Source organism: Coenobita brevimanus, chromosome 77, assembly GCF_032717465.1.
Source record: "Coenobita brevimanus isolate Jiangsu-jjx chromosome 77, ASM3271746v2, whole genome shotgun sequence".
Taxonomy (NCBI): Eukaryota; Metazoa; Arthropoda; class Malacostraca; order Decapoda; family Coenobitidae; genus Coenobita; species Coenobita brevimanus.
In genome coordinates this window covers 2,755,372-2,774,702 of record NC_137030.1, presented here as the reverse complement: position 1 = coordinate 2,774,702, position 19,331 = coordinate 2,755,372, and the positions used below count along the sequence as shown (strand labels likewise).

Sequence of the window (19,331 nt, the reverse complement as noted above, 5' to 3'; positions counted from 1 at the left end):
AATGCTTACGAACGCAAATTGATGAAAACCTATTATTTCATGTGTAAAAGTGAATAATTGCAGGTGATTACGAACGCAAATTTATGGAAACCGACCATTTCACGTTCAATTAAAACTGCTCAATTGTGGATGCTTATGAAGGCAAATTTATGGAAACGTTCTATGTGCAATTATAATGCTCTTGTTCCGGTATCTTGGAAGACATGGACCGTCTTTAAGATATCAGCCCCTACATCTTGAGAAACCGAGAAGAAATTGGAAAAAATGCCTGTATTTGTCTCCTGGTATTATAAACTGCTTGCTGGTGTGAAGGAATGGTACTGCTTTACTAATACACACCTGGGAATAAACAGCGTAAGACATTCGGAACTACAAAGTCCTTATTTTGGTGAAACTGGTCATGAGCTGTTTGCACCTGCTTTCGATGTGATTGTAAACTGCTTGTTGGTGGAATCGAGTGGCATTCCTCAAACGCTTCACATACAGCGGGAAAACAGATCAACCTACATTTCCGGTTATTGCTCAAAACTGCAAGTGCTTTTGATACGAACTGCTACTCGTCAGAACTGCCTTCGATGTGCTTTTTAAACTGCTTGCTGCTCTAAATGACCGATATTCTTTACACCGCCTCACACTGGAACTCTGCTTGTATGCACTCTGCCAGAACATCGCTGGACTGTAAGACGCAACTCCAAGCATCCTTCCTTCCCTCGCCAAAATTTCCAAAAATGGGTGAAATATTGCTTTTCTCACCGTTAATCCAGGGTCGAATAACACAGGTCTTGAGAGGCACTTAATCACTGCATTATCCCGCGAACACCGTAACTCGCTGTACTGTCACTATCACACTAGGTGGCACTGCTAGGCCCAGCTGCCGTGGTCCTCACTGCTTGGTGTCCACATGGTAAGTGAGGCGGGGAGGCTGACTGTCCCGCACCACAATGCACTTCTTGCCACACACCCCCTTCCAAAAAACATCAACACGCCGATATTTCCACTTTTTACGTTGTATTCTTCCACCGACTCACCAGCAGCGTTTTCCTTTCCAATCCGGTTGCACTTAATGGCCATGCACGGCCAAAGATCGCCCGGGAAATTATTGATGCATTGGGGCATAACGGGTGCTGTGTAGGGGTAGCTTTGTCACCGTGATATTCCTACCCCCCGTTTGGCCTAGGACCGACGATTAGGCGCTCGGTCAAATCTCTCAGGTCAGGTTGGTCGTCCCTGCAGCCTGGCGGACTTGGATTATTTTACGCGGGGATGATGTCCATTCCCGACGCAACTGCATAGATATTTTTTACAATAATCCGCCATTTTGACAATTTTATCTGACGTGACAACATTGATTTTGGGCTATGCAGGCACATCCTTCACCGAGTCGCTCCATCTGCTGGTGACACTTTTGAGCCTCAGCCCTCCCATGGTCCATGATACACCCCAACTACGCCTCCTGCTGCAAATGCGGCCTTCTTTCTTACCTTTTAACTTGAGGTGACCATTTCTGCCCCTAGCCACTCATCCCCGACCCTCCTGATTCTGGGAGCAGCGCACACTCACACTGCCCCAGCTAGGGTTGCCATATCCAAATTCACAACTACTGCTAAACTTGTTCTCAAAACTCGCTAGAATGCCGCCACGTATGAAAAACTCCAGAAAATTGTTAGGTAAAGTTATATCATCTCATGAGTATCGCCAAAACTGTACTAAAAAACTTTAAGATACTGCTAAATTTCTTCTATGAAGACGTTAAATACCGTCGCTAAAGCGAAGTCGCTGTTCGCAATCTAGCGGAATAAGCACCACATTGGTAACCCTAGCCTCCGCCCGCACCCCGCCACACCTCGGCAACCACTCTATCAACAAAACACATATTTATACACAATTACACCTTTCTTACACTGATCCCAGCAATTAAATTTACTGCTACTAGCTTTAAAGTGGTCAAAGGGAAGTTGCGAATACTCTAAAACCAAATGACAAATACCGACAAATTTGCGACTTTGCTACTCACCCCGCCTAGTCATCGACGCGTTCCAGGATGCAGCTGTATTTCTATATATCCGGTCATACTAATGCTACATACTTCACAAACGAAAGCCCAAAGTGATTCTGAAACACTTATGGTGCACACAGTTAATTTAAAAGAAACGGGCAATGCATAAATTTAAAATGCGAGGTGTCTATTAATATCTAGCCGGCATCTCAACAGCTTCACCGAAAACGAAATCTAGCTCCAGCTCTCTCGGCGATAGTTTCTACTTCCAACACATCCTCTCGGTCGCGTTCTTTAGGCCTGTACTAGGGAAATACGGCTAGTAATGTGGGTTTTAAACATGAACAGTAATTTTCCAAACAACCTGCACCCAGTATGACGACGGTGAGATGAAAATAAGGAAAATTATAGCAGTCGGTGAAGAGGTGGTGCGTTGTTGGAACTCCGGGAAATAAGGAAGTAGAAAAAGAGGCGAAACCGGCGGCGCGCTCCACCTTTTCTCTCGTCTATCTGTCCCTGTGGAAGACGAGGAAAGCGAACAAGAAAGAAGGTGAGTGGGACATAGCCAGAAAAGTGAGTGATATTGTGTGTATTGGACATGACATAATAGCAAAGGTGATGCAAAATTCCTGTGAGCATCGGCAGGTAAGTGGGAGAGGTGGTGAAAGCCCCCAACAGGCGGGGGATAGTGAGAAAATCGAAACTAGATCAGAGGACGGAGGAGGGAGGCGAGAGAAATGGAGGAAGAGAACGCCGATAAACGGAGGGTTGGAAGGGGGTCGGTGCGCAAATGGCCAGAGAGACGGGGAATTAGCCGCCAAAGTGACAGCACTTTGTACCTAGTTGATATAAAGATACATATTAATATTTGTGAAGTCTAAAATCATCAATACTTGAAAATTATGACACGTTCAACTTTATATGGAAAATATTTAATCGGGCTTGAAACGAATTCAGGCTTTACATGGCAACCGTAATGGCGAACGTCATCGGAAAGCATGTTAGTGTGATGACCTGTGTTTTTTCTTACTCGGGTTGGTAAACAAGAAGAGCGAGGACTGTGCAGACACCTGTTGTAGGTTAGTCGCGAAAATTCTCTGCCCGCCAAATTTTGCCGTAGGAGAGGTGCGGCGGGAGGGAGGGTTACCGTATAGAAATTATGCTATTTATTTTAATTGCGCGGCTGTGATAACCGTGTCTGCGTCTGCAATATCACCCAGGTCTGCAGCCGCTGTGAGAGGTAGTTCCGTGCCGGCGCGTGCTGTTACCTCCAGTGTTACGTGTTGTGCTTGGCTGTACTACGGTTGGCAACAGTTACATGTACTAAGCTGTGCGGTGAATCAAAGTTGGTGATGTTGTAGTGCAGTAGCCCCCGCCATACTACACTACCCCCGCCGGCTTCAACAACCTCTAAATATACCTCAATGATATACGCCTTGGCAAAGGGCTTGACAATGCCCGATATTGAGAGAGCGTTGAGGAATGCCCTAGCCCCCCACCCCACTCCACGCACTACCTTAATTGCTAGAAAAAATGCCTAACGGTAATATGAAGACGCGGCGATGCTAAACTGCCTTCACCCTGCACCGTTTGCAATATGTGCCCTGCCTCTGCAACACTGCCAACGGATATTGCTCTCATCCAAGCCACTTAGTAACCCCCAACTGGCGAGAAATATGGATGACTGCCTTGCGTATGTGGCTCGTTGCAGTGATACGAGACGAAAACTTGGCAACGTTTGCAATACGTAAGGCGACGGACACTGATGTGGAGGAAGAGACGTAACTGCTATGCATTTTTGGGCTTCTAAGCAAAACAGACTAGCCTAACTGATCAGATGTGCCTGGTTACTTGCATGGATGTTTGGGAATATAACTAGAGTGCTTACTGACTTCTACCTGACTAGAATAACCAAAAACTTACATTTATTCACACCGTTTTTGCTTCTGACGGACTAAAATAAGCAGTACTCATTTTTAGGCTCCTAACTAAACAAAACTGACTAACTGATCATGTGCCTAGGTACTTGCTTAGGAGTCTGGGATTGTAACTTGGGCGCGAACTGGCTTCTAACAAACTAGAATAAAGATAAAAAACTAACATTTATTCACACCGATTTTGCTTCTAAAAAGGTAACTTGATCACCTACTGACTTCCAACTAACTGGAATAAGCAAAAACTAACATTCATTTACAGTTCTGGCTTCTGACTGACTAATAATAAGCAAAACTAACCTATCTGCCTGTGAGGTGTGCTTATTACAATTATAAATGGCTTACAAGTATTTAAAAATGACACATGCCGTGTTAACTGGATGAGAATTCTTGGATGGAACTTAAAGCAATATAACTCATTAAAATTTGCAATACTAGATGACTTATAGATGATTTACTGATGTTATGTGTCTGGTTAGCTGCATGAATGTGTACGCTGATGGTGGCATACAACTTACTGACATCTAAATAAATTAAAACTACACAAAACTAACTTGATATGCACCAGGCTAACTGCACAGGTGTAAGACAGTGATGATGGAGGCTTGTAAATAATAAATGTTGGGTTGTGGATAATAAACTAAAGCATTTATGGGATTGTAACTGACCAAGAAGATAAACTAACTCTGAAATAAGCCCAGCTAACCCATTTATTGATCACAAGAGACTAGTTAACTGCATATGAGTTCAGACTGATGCTGATAGAGAACTTATGCATATACTGGCTTTTCACTGACTAAGGTATCCAGAACAACTAATTAGTGATATGAGACGCTTACCCAACTGCACAGGTGTTAAATTTTCATAGTAGTAGAATGTAACTTCAGCACATATTGGCCTGAAACTAATGAAACTACACTATACTAACTAGATTTGATACTGAAATGTGCAGATTAGACATTGATGGTGGAGAGTCCTGGATAATAGATCTAGCATTTTACTGGCTTGAAAAAGAAGAAATCTTCAAACTAACTTGATTTACTGATGAAATATGCAATGATGGTGAAGAGACCTGGACGGTTTGAAGTCGATGCATTTATTGACATCTGATGGTTTAAAATATGCAAAACCTAACTTACTGATTGAAATATGCTTAGGTAGCCCTCTGACGGTCACGGGAACTCTAGTATTTTATTCCAGCTAACGCCAGACGAGAGGGAGTTACTAGGCTAAGTGGTAATAACTTGTCAAACAGATGGAGTTAGCACTGCCTGGCCAATAACTAGAGATTAAATGCGCTTATAATTTTTCTGCACATGGCTATCCAATGTCAAGCAGCTAAACCCCCCTAATCACCAGTCACTGCTTTAAAACTGAAACTGAATATAAATGAAGGTAGGAAAAAAGGATTACCACTAATGAAAGGGGTTAGATATTGTTGTCACTCACTTCACGATGAGAAACAGAAGCCGTGTTAATGTTCATCTAATCAGCAAGACGAAACAAAATAGTAATAGTGGAGAGCTTAAGAAAAAAAAAAAATGTACTGAACACCACTCATGAGTCTAAAAATTGAGTCAATAACCAATAACGATAAATGAATACACAAGATTATTTAGACCCACTCATAAATGTTGCCAGAAGAAAATAGTAACTCCTGAACCCTAAACTGCATCTTTATACTACTGCTACTACTACTACTACTACTACTGAAAATAACAATAATAATAATAATAATAATAATGGAGTTGGCATGAATCCTAAACCAAAAACGTAATGGACAAAATGTAAGTCTTTACTGATTTAAAAATGGGTGAGTTTTCGTGGGATGATGTTTTCTGTAATGCCAGAGATTTTAATGCTGAAAAAAATAAGTTTTGGCAAAATTAAGTTCGTTTCTTAACACACTATAAATTTGTCACATTTAACCCTGATTAACTTTGATTAAAACTTCAGACCAAAACACACACGTCCCCCAAAAATTAAAAAAAAAATCAAACCAGACAGCCCTCCTTTGCAAACATAAGTCTCAAATCACAAAAATAAACTCAGATTCCCCTAAAAAAAAATAAACAAATAAAACGTGAATAAAGAGCAAAGGAAATAATATAATAAATAAAACCACACAGCCCTCCTTAGAAAACATAAGTGTCACAAATAAAAGACCACAGATTCTCTAAAAAATAAAGCAAATAAAACGTAAATAAAGAGCAAAGGCTAGTGGTAAACCTAACAAGCTACCGATGCGCTAAAACGGGGGTGCAAATTGGGAGTAAACTGAAGTATTGATCGACCGCGAAAATCCCCACACCAGAACGAATTGGAAGAAAACGAAATATTATGACAAAGCCCAAAAATCATAGAGGAAATGCGAGACTGATAACTAACAATAAACTTCTTAATAAAGTAATAAAACTGCCATTAAAAAAAAAAAAAATCAAATGAAATCAAGAATCACCAAGTTACGACTGATGTGGGGGAAAAAAATGTGTAAAGTACGAAGCAAATTTAGAAATGACGATCATGTTTGCAAATACGATAAACAAAATCACCGCCATAACGCAAAAATCCATACTACATTTCCTCCCATCCGCCCCTCCCCCCGGCTCGAAAATTACGTAACACATGGAAATAACACCAAAGTATTCAAAATTACGCCAAAAACTACAAAACTGCCATACGCCTCAAATTTCCGACACCAACAGCGAAAATTCTTCATAGTTCTTTCCCCCCTTCGTTCCTCCAAAGTCTAAAATTACGATCAAGTTAGAAAATTGCGTAACGCGAGAAAATTACGCCAAAAAACCACAAAATTACGACCCCAAACGCAAAAATTCTTAATAGTCCCTCCTCCCCCTCCCCTCCCCTCTTTCCCCTCCCCCCTCCCTCTTTCCCCTACCTCTTCCCCCTTTTCCTCCCTCCTAAACTCAACCTCTGCCCTTTGGCTTCCCGTGACGTTAAGTAAACAGTAAAATATTTCGCGAGCGTGTCTCTTCTGGCAACAGTGTGGGGAGGTGTTGGGGGGCTGTGGAGTGGGGGTGTTGCTGTGTAGGTGGTGGTGGGGGTAGTGGAGTGGGGGTGGTGGGGGTTGCTGCAGGGTGCCGGTAGGTGATAGTGTGGGAGGTTGTGGAGTGGGGGCGTTGCTGTGTAGGTGGGGGTTGTGCTGGTGGTGGTGGCAAGGATGCAGATTTGGACTCTTGCTGTGGTGGGGGTTGCAGGGTAGGTGTTAGTGAGGGGGGTAGTGTTGGAGGGTGTGCGAAGGGGTCATGGTGGAGTTGCAGAGCGGTGTCGGGTGGTGGGGAGGTGGTTCAGTGGTGGAGGTGCGGGAGGGGGTGAGGGTGGAGATGCTGGTGGTGGTAATGAGGGGGAGGAAGATGCCGATGGTGGTGCAAGGTCATGGTGGGGGAGAAGAGATGGAAATGATACCGATAAGGGGGTGTTGCTGGTGTGGCGTAGGTGGTGCTGAGATAAGATGCTGGTAGGGCGGTGGTGAGAGGTCGTAGTGATGGGGGATGGTGGTGGTGGTGGTGGTGGTGACAGGGGATGGTGGTGGTGGTAATGGGGGTGATGGTGATAGGGGATGGTGGTGGTAATGGTGAAGATGGTGACTGGGGATGGTGGTGGTGATGGTGAGATCGTAGTGTTGATGTTAAAGAAGGTCGTAGTTGTGGTGGTGAGAGGCCGTGGTAGTGGTGGTGAAGATGGCAGAAGTGGTGATGGTAGGAGGTGCGACTGTTGCTAGTAATGGTGAGAAAATCGTGGTGGTGGAGGTAATAGTGGCAGGAGGTGGTACTGTGGTGGTGGTTCAAGGTCACCGAGGTGGAGGAAGAGGGTCGTGGTAGGGGAAGTGTAGTGTTGGCAGCGGTGTTGTTGTTGTCGTGGTGGTGGTGGTAGTACATGGTCATACAGTTGGTGGAAGGTCGTGGCTGGTGGTGGTAGCAGTGATGGTGGTAGTATAAGATCATGGGGATGGTGGTAGGTCATGGCGGAGGTGGTGATGGTGGTGGCAACGTCGTGTGTGTTGCTCTTGGCAGTAGTAGTAGTAATAGTAGTAGAAATTGTAGTAGTAGTAGTAGTAGCAGCAGCACAAGGTCATAGGTGTGGTAGAAGGTTGTTGTGGTGGTGGTGGTGGTGGTTCAAGGTCATTGGTGGAAGATCGCTGCGGTGGTGGTGGTGGCAGTGGCGGTGGTAACATTTGAGGACCCGTGTCGCGAGTAATTAACCTTAATTGACTTGCAGGGCTTGTCTGGAGTTCCGGGACTTGTTTTGCCATTCATAGTGTGGAGTGTTTAAGATTAATTAGCCTAAAGACTTGAGTAATAGAGTGCGTGTGAGTCATAAGAGCAGCGAGGGGACAATTATTGCACTGCTATTGATTATTAACACCTCTACCCCCCCCCCCTTGGACGGCAATCACACCTTCCTTTATACGTGAGTTCTTGCTTGTTGCACTACCGTATATAAATGTTTAATTGCTGCAATCCCTTTTATGTTGATTGATTACTAACACCTCCACCCTCCTTAGACAGAAATCATACCGCCCTTTGTACATGAGTTCTTGCTTGTTGCACTAGCGGCTGTGTGTGTAGTTGTTGCACGTCCTTGTATATACGTTAAGCTATTGATTGTTGCATGCCCTGGTGTGAGTTTGCTTCTTGCACTATTACAGCTGTGTTTGGTAAGTTATTCCCTGTTGCACACACCAATATGCAGATTAAGTTACCGCTTCTTTCGCTTAAATCTTCCCTGTCTTTTATTGCGTGTCCCCCACTGACATTACTTCCCATGTGTCTCCCCCCCTCCCTCTCCCGCCTCCACCTCACTCACACTCTCCTCGTTAGTCTCTAGCACTGAAAAAATCTTCATCTAGTGCTGGATAAAATTCCCAAGTGCATTTATGGCAGAGATGGAGTTAAGGAAATATATATATAGCGTAGTATGCATGTTTGTTGCACTCGCTACCATATATTATTTTTAGTGTCTGTTTATGACTCTGTTTTTGCGTGTACCTTCTATTTCTGGACCCTACCTGTCCCAAATCATTAGTGAGAAACAAGATGAAGGTGATAAAAGTTTTGCATCATTACAATATATAAAACTTGCTAGATTACGTTACTCTTGCGCTATCCTTGTCTCGTTTTACATTACTATAATATTTAAAATTTACTAGACTACCTTACTCTTGCGCTATCCTTGTCTTATTCTGGTAATGTAATATGAAATTAGTGCATTAGCTGTTAGTGTATGGTTCCTCTGGTACGCTATCCCACTCCTCGCTTTCCTAACAGACTCACTGATATACATACTAGCAATAGACCTACTGCAGTTACCCCTCTTCTGCTTTCTTCGACGTGGCTATTAAGTTGACTATTTTCAGAAGCGTCTCACGTAATAAACACAGCCTTGGTAATTACTTGGTTATGTTCTTACTTAATGTACAGTGTTATCTTTGAGGTTTAACGCTATTTCTTGTAAGGAGTATGATATCTTGTTGCCTGAGTACTGTGAGTTTTTAAATGATTGTTGATTTTTCTTGTCCTGTTGCTTGGTTGTTGATTTTTTGGTTGACTTGTAGTTTTCCTTGTTGCATGATAGTGGTAATTTTTCTTGTATTCTTGCTCGATTCTTGAGATTTTTTGGTTGATTGTTGTGATTTGTCTTGTTGCTTGATTGTGGTTATTTTTCTGGTCTTGTTGATTGTTGTTATTTTTCTTGTTGCTTGATTGATGTTATTTTTCTTGGCCGTTGATTGATTGTTGCGATTTTTCTTGTCTTGTTGCTTGATTGTTGTTATTCTTTTTTTTATTATTATTGTCTTGTTGCTTGACTGCTGATTTTTCTTTTCTTGACTTATATTTCTTGATTATGTTTCTTGCTACTTGATTGTTGATTTTTCGTTTGTCGATTTATATTCTTGTTTATAATTTTTCTTGCCACTTGATTGTTGATTGTTCTTGTCTTGTCTGATTTTAAGATTATTGGTACTTGATTATTTTTTGTCTTGTTGCTTGACAGTAGTAATTTTTTGTCATTTTGGTTAACTGTACCTTTTTCCATAATGAACAGTAAACAAACAGTGACTTGGCTATTGACTGATTCTTATTCATTCTTATTCCACGTATTTGTTATAGATTTAATGTTTTGTTTGATTTTTTTAATAATATTTTTTTCATTATAGTGTATCTGACGTATTAATATAGTTCCTTCCGACATTACCTTTAATAATTTGGATTTTTTTTCCCTCTGTTCTTCTTTAAAAAAAAAAAGAAAAAAAGAAAAAAGAAAATGGGAATAAAACTGGACAGCTTCAAGATTTGCCTCAAGTTCTGCAGCATAGTAAATTTAGATCCATACTTCCCCATTTTCTATGCCATATAATGATCGGATACTAAACCATTTTCTTTATCGAATGATAGATCATTTTCTTCCTTACACGAAACGATTTTCTTTATCGAATACTAAACCTTTTTCTTCCTGTTTTCAGTTTTGGCCCTGATGGAAATACAGAAGAAGAGAAGCATGAAAGACGCAGAGTAAACAGGATAACAAGGTAAATAAAGATGCATAGAAATAAATATGAGTGTGATAATCTGTCTAACCGCGAGGGATATTACAAGAGAGCCACTTCTTAATGATGTATGGATTATATAGTAATTAAGATAAATATGGACGGGAAAAGTAAGGAAAAGAAATCAGTAAGATGTAGGATAAAGCAGCCTAATTGCATGAGATATAAGGAGATAACTAATTATTTATGATGTATGGATGTTATGGTGATTATGACGAATATGGATGAAAAAACTAAAAAAGAAGGAAGTGACAGAAAATGTGTGATAAATCTACCTAACTGCATGGGATATAAAGAAAAATATATAACCAATTATTCATGATGCATGGATTTAAAGTGATTAAGATGAATATGGACAGAATAAAAAAAAAAAAATGTATGAGCATGAATATCGTGCAGATGATGGTCAGCTGCTTCGAAAATTATATGGAAAGAATATTGGGGTTAAATTCGGGATTATGTTTTCAAGGGTGGAAGGGGGAAAAATGGGAAAATATAGAACGAAAAGAAAATGTAAAAAGTATGAGTTATAATTTTTAGGAGGGAAAACAGAGAAAGGGAGAGAGAGAGAGAGAAGTAAACCAAAAAGCCTGAGAATACTTGTTTACTTCTTTTGTATTTACTTCTTCAGTGTGGAGAGACGTAGTGTGTGTGTGTGTGTGTGTGTGTGTGTGTGTGTGTGTGTGTGTGAGAGAGAGAGAGAGAGAGAGAGAGAGGAGGGGGGAAAACGATGAAATACCAGTAGCCAGGGAAAGATAATTTTGTGATAAGTATAAAAATAGTACGTGGTAACAGACACTAGGGTGATTTAATGTGTGTGTGTGTGTGTGTGTGTGTGTGTGTGTGTGTGTGTGTGTGTGTTATGATAGCGGCTATGTATGAAACAGTCAGTGGAAATTAGCACGAGAATCTTAATACAGAAAATATAAGTGATTAGCAGAGAGAGAGAGAGTAAATAAGCTAAGTATGGAAAAAAATTATATATGTAGCATCTTAGTAATTAAAGTAAGCTTATATATGTTAAGTTAGTATATAGGTGATGAGATGGGCAGAGTGGGGGAAATGAGCACCTGTTTTCCAGCACAGGTGTTGCTAGTGTGCACGTGGATGGATCATTACAAGTGCACACCTGTCATTCTCTCTCTCTTACTATGTTCTTACTTTTCCAGTTCTATCTTTTCCACTCCTCTTTCTCGCTCGTCTCTCCTCTTCCATTTCACTTTCCCTCCCAATCCCCCCCCCCTCTCTCTCTTCCCTCCCCTCCCTCTTATCACCCACCTGTCCTCACCTTCTATCATAATATTCTCCCTTTCCTCTGCTCTTCTTTCCCCTCCCATTGCTTACTCTTCCTTCTCTTCTTTTTTCTCCTCTCATCTTTCCCCCTCTCCCATTTCCAAATGATTCTAGCTTCCCTCCCCTCCCCCTCTTGTTATTTTCATTTTTTTCCTCCTTTCTTGTACCTTTTCATTCTCCTCTCCTCCCTCCTCCCCCAACATGATTTCTCTCCCACCCTTATCTTCTTCCCTCTCTTTTCCCATTATCTGTTCTTCATATCTGCTTTCCCCTCTCTCCTCTTGCTTCGATTTCCCTCTCCTCTCTTCATTCCTCCCTCAACTCTCCTCCTCTCATCTCTATTAACATCTCATCCTAGTCTCCCTCCCCTTTCCCTCCTGTCTTCCCTCTCCTCCCCTCCCTTCTTCCACTGCACTCCACCGCCTCCCATATTTAGCAAGCCAGTATATCATTAACCTGCCTCTTCCACACCTGCTCGTATACCTGTCCTGCTTACCTTTCATCACTCGGCCTCTATTTGCATCAGCTAAATTCTACCTGATTGTGAGGATGAAGATATAGTTTGATTATTAACCCCTTCATGCTGAGGACGCTTTTATTTTTAGTTTATTCTATTTACAGACGATTTTCCTCAGTTCAAGATAAACCTATAGTAGTGTAGGGGTTAATGAAGCTTTATCTTACCACAGTACTTCTAAATCTAACACCTATTCTTTTATATCCAACACCTGTACTTCTATATCTAACACTTGTACTTCTATATCTAACACCTGTACCTCTATATCTATAACACCTGTACTTTTATATCTAACATCTGTACTTCTATATCTAACACCTGCACAATCTAACATCTGTACTTTTCTCTCTGAAGGTTAATAAAATCGAGATGAAAATATGAGAAATTGGAATGAATAAATGGTGTAAAGAAAAACGTGATTAACAGGGAGTGGAATGGGATGGAACAGGGAAAGGTATGGAAGAGAGGAATGAGAAAGGAAAGAAGTGGGAGTATATGAGGGGGGAATGAAGGAGAATCCTGATAAATGGGAGAACGGAATGGGATGGAATAGGGAGAGGTATGGATGGGGGAGAAAGAGGGGAATGAGAAAGGAAAGCAGTGGGAATATATGAAGAGGGGAAGAAAATATGGGAAAGAATGAATAAATTGTACTGTGATAAATGGGGAGTCGAATGGGATGGAATGGGGAAAAGTATGGGGGGAAGAGTGGAATGGGAAAGGAAAGCAGTGGGAATATGAGGGGGGAATGAATGAATTGGTGTAATGAGAAGGGTGATAAATGGGAGAAAGGAATGGGATGGAATAGGGAAGGTATGGAAGGGGGGGAAGAGGGGAAAGGGGAGGGTAAGCAGTGGGAATATATGAAAGGAGAATGAATGAGGGGAAGAGGGGTGTAGGGAGAAACTGGTTTTGGTTGAGGGAGGCAAAGGTGTTGAATGCATGCAGTGGGCTGGGGGGAAAGACTCTCTCTCTCTCTCTCTCTCTCTCTCTCTCTCTCTCTAATACAGCCATTATCCCTATTAAAATTTCCAGCATCAGTAATATCAATCCACCCATAAAAATTTCAACATCTCAACTTTATCTTCATGCCAAACACCTTCACGTATCTACCCTGATTTATGAAGCGTCTAAATCCGGGTTGTAATATGATTCTGATGAACCTATACAACATTAGAGGTCATTATAAGTTTGGTAAAATCGTAACAGGTAGCAGTAATGAAAAATAATCTGAACCGTACTGAAGAGGTTATATGAGGCTGTTTTTTACTCATTCAGAAGAGGTACTTTTCTTTTGCCTAATAAAATCGTTGACACACACACACACACACACACACACACACACACACACACACACAAACACACACACCACTAGAATGCTCAAAAAAGGGTTCTCACTCGAAAAATCCATACTGCCATCTTCTCTTTCATCCCACAAATTCCCTCCTTCCTCCCCACTCAATCACATTACTTCCCCATCTCAGGACAGTAAGGTTTCTCTGCCAATTGACAAGTCGTGTTCCTCAAGTCACTACGTCTTATTTGATCTCTTAAGGAAAATCAGTATCTTTTTGTCGTGTTGCTAGGAAATAATAATAAACTGTTTTCCTTGCTTGTGTATCTTTTTTTTTTTCTTTTTTGCGTCACTACTTTTTTTTTTTTTTTTCCGTCACAGCTTGTTTTTGCGTCACTACGTTTTTTTTTTATTTCTTTATTGCGTCACTGCATCTTTTCTTCTTTTTTGCGTCACTGCTTGTTCTTTTTTTCTTTTATTGCGTCACTGCATCTTTTCTTCTTTTTTGCATCACTGCTTTTTTTTTTCTTTACATCAATGCTTGTTCTTGTTTTCTTTTCTGCGTCACTCCTTTTTCTTTTCTTTTTTTTGCGTCACTGCTTCTTTTTTTCTTTTTTGCGTTAGTTTTTTTTTTATTTTTTTTTTTTTTTTTCATTTTTTTTTTTCTTTTGCATCACTGCTTGTTTTTTCTTTTGTCACTTTTTTTCCTCTTGCGTCACTGCTTGCTCTTTTTCTTCTTATCTGGCCAAACTGAGGCTGTCACTGTCTTACGTTATCTGGTTAAGTAATTTAGTATCGTCTTTCATGTTGCTTGTAATGATGTTTTTTTTTTTTTTTTCTTGTGTGTGTATGTTTTGCGTCACTTATTTTTGTCTCGCCAAATTGACTCTCTCTCTCTCTCTCTCTTTCCATCTTTAGTGCTGCTATGTAAGAATTAACATTAAAATATTAGGCTAGTCACAAAGAAGTGCTGTGTATCTTTTCCTGTTACTGAGCTACGCGAAATATGCTGTTAAAGGACGAAAATGTGGGCCAGGTTAAGGTGACGAGAGTATAGAAAATGTGTATGCGCTTTCTCAATCCACAAAATACAACCCTGTACCCTGTTTACTCTAACTTGGCCCAAAACTGGTATATAACCCTCGTCAGTATTCAACTGTAACAATGATTTAGCTGTAGAATATGATGCTAGTCACGAAGAAGTGCTGGGGAAAGTCTGTAGCGCTGAAGGATTGCCGTACTCTGCTATCGAGCTATGTGAAATTAGCGACAAAAAGACGAAAATCTAGGACAGGTTACGGAGAGAGAGAGAGAGAGAGAGAGAGAGCTACTCCCGATATTAACTTTCTGGCAACATTTTTTTTTTCTTTTTTTTCTTTGTTTTTTTTTTTAGCTTAACACTTTCGAACGCGGCTATGAAAGAAAGAGTGTTTTCCCTTTCAGTAAAAGAAGCATCGATTTCCGCTGTTAGAATTACTGCATATTTTTTCTGACGTTGCTTTTGGCGATGGGAGAACTAGGAAGAGAGGAGGACCGACACAGAAAAAGAACGATAAAGGTAAATAGCAACAAAGGAGGGGAGGCACAGAAAAAGAATGGTAAAGGTGAAGGAAGAAGTAGGCAGCACTATATCAAGTGAGTGGATGATGGTCGCCACCACCTTCCACAGATACAGAAACAGAATGATAAAGGTGGAGGAAGAAGTAGGCAACACTACATCAAGCGAGTGGATGATGGTCACCACTACCTTCCACCAAGACAGATAGACAGATAGCTTTTGGCATGTTAGATAGATGTTTTTGAAGGTAAGCTATAATCAGTCACTTGAGTTTCCCAATTACGACTGAAGAAGGAATCTCTATGTAGGCTAAATCAAAGGGAATGTCTTCTGTGCTATCCTTGTCAGTCACATTTCGTCGCAGCCTCTTATATCTAGAAATAAGGACCTGGGTTTTACATTCAACGGTTCAGTCATACGTCTCTTACACCACTAAAAACTGATAATTCTACCCCCATTATATAACTGAAGTAGGGACCTGGGACGAACATCTGACGGTTGCAGTCCTTTACCTCTTGCATCACTAAGATTTTACTGATATAATATTTTTTTTTACACTGTATGGTAGTCTTATTTTCTTCCTCATACCTACCTCAGTGATTCAATTTCCCCTCCTCTCTCTCTCTCTCTCTCTCTCCAATCCCTTTGTTCAAACCTTTATGTAACAACTTTTCGTCCTTTCTTTCTTTCTTTCTTTCTTTTTTTTCCAAGTGCTCCAGTAAGCCCTTTCATTCTCTCTCTCTCTCTCTCTTTCTTTCTCTCTCTCTCTCTCTCTCTCTCTCTCTCTCTCTCTCTCTCTCTCTCTCACCTTACTCGCTCCAGGCCTCTCCTTTTGCCCTTCCTGTCTCATTCTCTCTCCTTCCGCTCTCTTTCTTCCACTTTCCATCCACGCTCTCTCTCTCCCCCTGTCCGTCTCTCTCTGTCTGTCTGTCTCTCTCTCTCTCAAAACACTTCACTTGTTTATTTTTCTCTCCACATAGTATTTTTCCTAATCTTCCTCCACCTCCCCTTCTCGCCATGTACGCTCCACTCACAGTACGTACACACACACACACACACACACACACACACACACACACACACACACACACACACTGACCTCTTTCCACCCTCACGTTCATTCATCCCATACTAGCATTCTCTCTCTCTCTCTCTCTCACGCGTCGTCTCCCCTTCTGCTCTCTCTTCCTCACACCAATTCTTCCAGTCGGGTCCCTCTCTCTCTTTCTCTCTCGTTCATTCATCCCTCCAAGCACTCTCTCTCTCTTTTCTCTTACACGCGTGCTCTCCCCTTGGTCCGTCTCTCTCTCTCTCTCACACACACACACACACACACACACACACACACACACACACACACACACACGCTCTCTCCCTCTGTCTTACACACACACACACACACACACGCTCTCTCCCTCTGTCTTACACACACACACACACACACACACACACACACACACACACACACAGAGGCCCCGACCTTCTAACTCTCGTTCATTCATCCTTTCCAAGCACTCTCTTTCCTCTCTCTCACGCGTGGCTCTCTCCCCTTCCTCTCTCACTTCCTCACCCTCTCCCCTCGCCACACCAAACAATCTTTTATCGCCTCTATTAACAAGGAGGGGAAGGGACAGTTCATTCAGGAATTCCGCTCTAGCACTCGGATCTTCAACACCACTTAAGCACTTTGTTGGCTGAGAGTTAAACCGACTGACGCAGGGGAGGCCAGTCTGAACATTTGCTTTCTCTGTGTTTGTTGGCTGGTAAGGGAAGGATTTGGTGTGGGTCAGGGGATTTGTGTGTTTTATTTTATTCTCTCTTCATTTTACTCCTTTCTTGCTTTAATCTGTCCCGGTATTAATAATGTAATAAAGATATACTGACACGTGGGAGATTGTGTTGTTTTGTTACTGTGTGTGTCTGTTGGTGGTGTGGGAGGGATTTGGTGTGTCTGGGAATTACTATATTTATTTTATTCTCTCTTCTTTATTTTACTCCTTTCTTGCTTTAATCTGTCCCGGTATTAATAAAGTAATAAAGATATACTGACACGAGGGAGCTTGTGATCTTTTAATAATGTGTTTTCATTGTTTGGTAAGGGAAGGATTTATGTCTGGGAATTACTGTATTTTATTCTCTCCTCTTTATTTTACTCTTTTCTTGCTTTTATCTGAGCTGGTATTAATGATGAAATAAAGATACACTGACACGAGGGAGCTTATGATATTTTGCTACTGTGTGTGTCTGTGGGTTTTTGAGGGAAGGATTTAGTGTGGGTTTAGGGAATTTCTGTGTTAATTCATTCTCTCTATTTTACTCTTTTCTTGCTTTTATCTGAGCTGGTATTAATGATGAAATAAAGATATACTGACAGGAGGGAGCGTGTGATATTTTGCTACTGTGTGTGTCTGTTGGTGTGTGGGAAGGATTTGGTGTGTCTGGGAATTTACTATATTTATTTTATTCTCTCTTCTTTGCGTTAATTTGTGATGGTTGCAGTAATGAAATAATCTCCTCCTCCTTTGTCTGGATGTGCTGTGTGTCTGATTCTGTGTTTATTCTGTTTTATTCTCTCCCTGATTTTTTATCCTCTCTGCTTTAATTTGTGATGATGGCACTAATGAAATAAAGGACATATACTGACATAAGGAAGCTTGTTAACCCTTCCTCTCCCTCCCCTGTCTGTGATGGTTGGTGAGGGAAGGATTTGGTGTGGGTTTGGGAAGTTGTGTTTGTTTTATTCTTTCTTGCTTAAATTTGTGATGATTGCAATAATGAAAGAAACGACCCTTTTCTTAACGGGATGAGCTTGTAATCTTTTGCTACTGTGTCTGTCTGTCGGTGAAAAGGAAGGGATTTTTGTGTTTGTGTAACTTGTGTGATTGTTGTGGTGTCTTTGTTTTATACTACATGAATATACTCGTACTGCCTGGTGCTGAAGAATGAGCTGGTTGATGGAATAAACTGTACTGGGGGAAGGAACCATGTGAACTCTTGTCGTGTGTGTATGTGTGTGTGTGTGTGTGTGGAACCATGTGAACTCTTGTCGTGTGTGTGTGTGTGTGTGTGTGTGTGTGTGTGTGGAACCATGTGAACTCTTGTCGTGTGTGTGTGTGTGGAACCATGTGAATTCTTGTCGTGTGTGTGTGTGTGGAACCATGTGAACTCTTGTCGTGTGTGTGTGTGTGTATGTGTGACAAGGGAAGGATTATTATCTTTGTCTTTAATGCTTTCTTCAGTTAAATTTAAGCCTACAGTCCACTGGGTTCACGTTCAGATGACAGCCTACCAACAAGGGAAGGATAGTGAGTGTGTCTGTTCATAATCTCCTCCACTCCCCCCTGCCCCCCAAAGCTGGAGTAAATCGTAACGAGGCAGAGAGAGAGAGAGGTGGGAGGGAAGGGGTTGACTTTTTCTATATTTGTTGCTGATCAATGGAAGGGTTTGTAAGTTTTCCGTCTTATTTTTTTTTTTTTTAAGTAAAGCAAAAGTCTACGGGGGTGTATTTCTTTTATCCTTTGCTCTTGCCTCTGTGTGTGTGTGTGTGTGTGTGTGTGTGTGTGTGTGTGTGTGTGTGTGTGTGTGTGTGTGTGTGTGTGTGTGTGTGTGTGTGTGTGTGTGTGATTCATTTTTTAGTTTCTAGTACACTGCATACATGGCTTCAGTTTGTTAAGTTATGGCGCATTTATCTGTATTTATTTATTTATTTTTATTACGTCATTTATCAATCCTTTATCCTCTCGCTACAAAAATCTCACAAAACTGAATTTAAGAACGTGGATGTACAAAGAATGAGAGAGAGAGAGAGAGAGAGAGAGAGTCATTCTGAGGGGAAGGGTGACTGACTTGAACGTGCTGAAGGGATAAGGCGTTTGTTATTTTGATATCTTTCTTGTATATTCTGTACTTGACTGAGTTTTTTTATTAGCCAAATGAATCCAAGCGTGTTATTTTGTTTTTTTTACTGTGTACTGGTTTCACTTATTATTATTATTTTACTACTACTACTATTACAACTATTATTTATCATTGTTTTTCTTGTTAGTTGTTCTTGCTTTCCCAGTAATTTCGTACGCTTTATTTCTACAAATTTGCTGTCATTCTTTATCTCGTCACCACAAAAAAAATCCTCCAAAAAACAAATAATAAAAATGAGTTAGCAAGAATAAAA

At 41.1% G+C, this 19,331-nt stretch overlaps 1 protein-coding gene across 2 annotated transcripts in view; it reads left to right on the top strand.

Moving 5' to 3' along the window:
- The first annotated feature begins 2,531 nt into the window (after positions 1–2,531).
- LOC145408377 (uncharacterized) overlaps positions 2,532–19,331 on the top strand; it is an 89,100-nt gene continuing 72,300 nt past the window's right edge. For both annotated transcript variants that reach the window (XM_080279107.1, XM_080279105.1), the window contains exons 1-2: positions 2,532–2,546; positions 10,415–10,480. The gene's annotated coding sequence lies outside the window, so the exon portion shown is untranslated. The remainder of the gene's footprint in view (positions 2,547–10,414; positions 10,481–19,331) is intronic.